The sequence below is a fragment of the Pholis gunnellus genome (genome assembly GCF_910591455.1).
Source record: "Pholis gunnellus genome assembly, chromosome: 11".
Classification (NCBI taxonomy): domain Eukaryota; kingdom Metazoa; phylum Chordata; class Actinopteri; order Perciformes; family Pholidae; genus Pholis; species Pholis gunnellus.
In genome coordinates, this window is record NC_136538.1 from 6,369,583 (window position 1) to 6,372,044 (window position 2,462).

General features: G+C 49.1%; 1 pseudogene across 1 annotated transcript in view; it reads left to right on the forward strand.

Annotated features, from left to right (window-relative positions):
• The first annotated feature begins 916 nt into the window (after positions 1 to 916).
• Positions 917 to 2,462, forward strand: part of LOC306703534 — a 4,717-nt pseudogene continuing 3,171 nt past the window's right edge. Inside the window, exons 1-3 of the transcript in view lie at positions 917 to 952; positions 1,695 to 2,300; positions 2,418 to 2,458. The product of the transcript in view is annotated as an uncharacterized misc_RNA (transcript). The remainder of the gene's footprint in view (positions 953 to 1,694; positions 2,301 to 2,417; positions 2,459 to 2,462) is intronic.

Consider the following 2,462-nt stretch of genomic DNA (forward strand, 5'->3'; position numbering starts at 1 on the left):
ATTTGACTTATAATGGATATTTCTGGAGGGCGGTATTTTTACTTTAAATAAAGGACTGACTCAACCACTGGGGTCTCCAGGAAATGTTCATGAATAACCTGAAATGGGTCCCGTGAAGACACCACAACTTCCCAAATGATTTGATTTGATTTAGTTAGATAAAATACAACTAATTGATTTATTTAATTATTTATTTTAATCCAGGCTTTAGTGACCCTGTCGAAATTAGAATACAGTCTCTTCTGCCAGGCCCTTTCCCCTGTGGGGACAGAAAGAGAGAGCCCACGCAGGCAGAGCCGAGGAAATCGGCGCAGTGTGAAGGCGACGTCCCGGGTGGCTTTTTTTGTGTTGTTTTTGGTATTGTTATCTAACGGCATCGGGGCTCATCTTCAAAGCGTCAGAGATAAAGAGCTCCAGAGGGGCCAAGGGGACTCCAGCCTCAGCCGCGACAGATCGCCGATAGAGGAGACGACCAGGCCCCTGCCTCTTATCTGCTTTTGTCGCACAACTAAACGATCAGTTTAGCGCCAATGTCCCCAGAAGCTGCCGCACGCGGAGATCTCACAAAATCGGACGGGCCGTCCCACCGGTTCATGTGGCCCCGAACAGACACGATGTTATCCCGCCAGCCAGCGTGGTGACACTTCACAGATCACACCCAAAGCCGATGGAAAAAAGTGTATATTTCAACTAATGCATTGTTAATATCTCTCAATGTCTGCAGCCATTGGTATGTGAGCCAATTTAGGGATTACCGCGTCCTGTTGCGGGCTTGTTTGCGCTCACTGAAACCCCCCCCCCACCACCACCACCACCACCACCCCAGCTTCCTCGCAGCTTGTTTTGGCATATTTACATGTGAACGGTCCGACAATCAGCCGTAATTGTGTTGCTACTGTAATGCCTTTGATTCGTAATGTTTGAAGCGCCTGTGCCAAACGCTGGCTCGCGGGTAGCCGGCGCCAGCGCTCACCGGGGTATCAAAGGCATGTCAATACGAAAACCATCCAGAGGGACTCGCCCCCCTTTCACCCCATTTTGATATAGTACAGAAGTACAACAGAAGAGCTGAGCATCATTTACCACAGATCAAGTCCCCTTGTGTAATGCAGGGATCACTATTATTAGGATTAAGTGCTCCAATCTGGAGCCACTCCTTAAATACCCCCCCCCCCCCCCCCCCCCCCACCCACACACACACACACACACACACACAACATAGATAAGTCAGCTGTGGAAGAAGTATTCATTATTTCTGTTAGAAATAACCACACTATGTAAAATACTTCATCACAAGTCACAACATTTGTACTAATTGTAATAATAAGCTGTACTTGTTGTACTTGGCGAGAACAATATTTCACGTCCTTGTGTCTAAAATCTTGACTAATTGACTAATTATTGTTGTGAAATGAATATGGTGGAGTACAAAATTAGCTCCTGAAATGTGGTAAAATAGAAGTACATGAGCATAAAATGGATAATCTAGTAGAGCACCTCGAAATGAAATGGCATGGCCTGTACTTCTTCCCACCCGACGTCTCTGGATGCTTTCCGTCCACTCACATGGAGATTACCAGAGACATTAGATCAGTCATGGACAAGTTAACCTGTATTGTCTGAAGTGAGACCACTAAGAAGACTGGTTATTCTGACACCTTTGCTCCGGCGCTACTGTATGAAAAACATGAAAGCGCGTCTCCACCTCTGCAGCAGATACAGCTGTTTCTGCAGAGCCCCCCGGTTTCAGTCGGGGCGGACAAATGTATGAGCTCAGGAGGGTTCTCACAGACTCGGCGGCGCCAGGTCTTCACACACTCACAGGATATGTAAAGACTTCAATAACGAGCCATTAACCCCTAATCATCGGGATCGATCGGGCGTTAACAAGGGCCTCTACATATGCAAATTGACAGCCAAGGGGCCAGGGCGCTATAAAAGCTGGCCCCCGGCCGAGTGTGGGTTTGCAACCACACACACTCCCTCTGACATCTGGTGACTGTGCAGGTCACTGAGCAGCACTGCGAACATGGTGAAATACTTTTCCGTGGACTGGCTGGCCCAGAGCCATCTCCACAGCGCACCGACCGAGGACCACGGAGCTGGCGTGGATACCGCGCCGACCTGTAGGCCCCACATGCCCTGCATGGTGCAGCCGCGCCCGCCGACTTTTGGCAAGGGTTACCTGCAGCCGAAACCCAAAGCATTGAAGCCAGTCGAGCACGCGGAGCGAGTGGAGAGCAGCGGGCAGGACTCCAGCCTTTGCTCACCTTTTCATCCGACAAGCTGCGCCTCTCCGAGTAAGTACTTAATAGCAGCCTACAACTCCTAACTTTTAAACCAACTCCTAACTTTTAAACCAAAGGTCTTTTACCACGCAAGCACAGTTCGTAACCAGAGTTCTTTTATCTCTCCAGCTTCAGAAATGAACGGTTATTCCTCCGGGTACGAGAGCGAGGCGG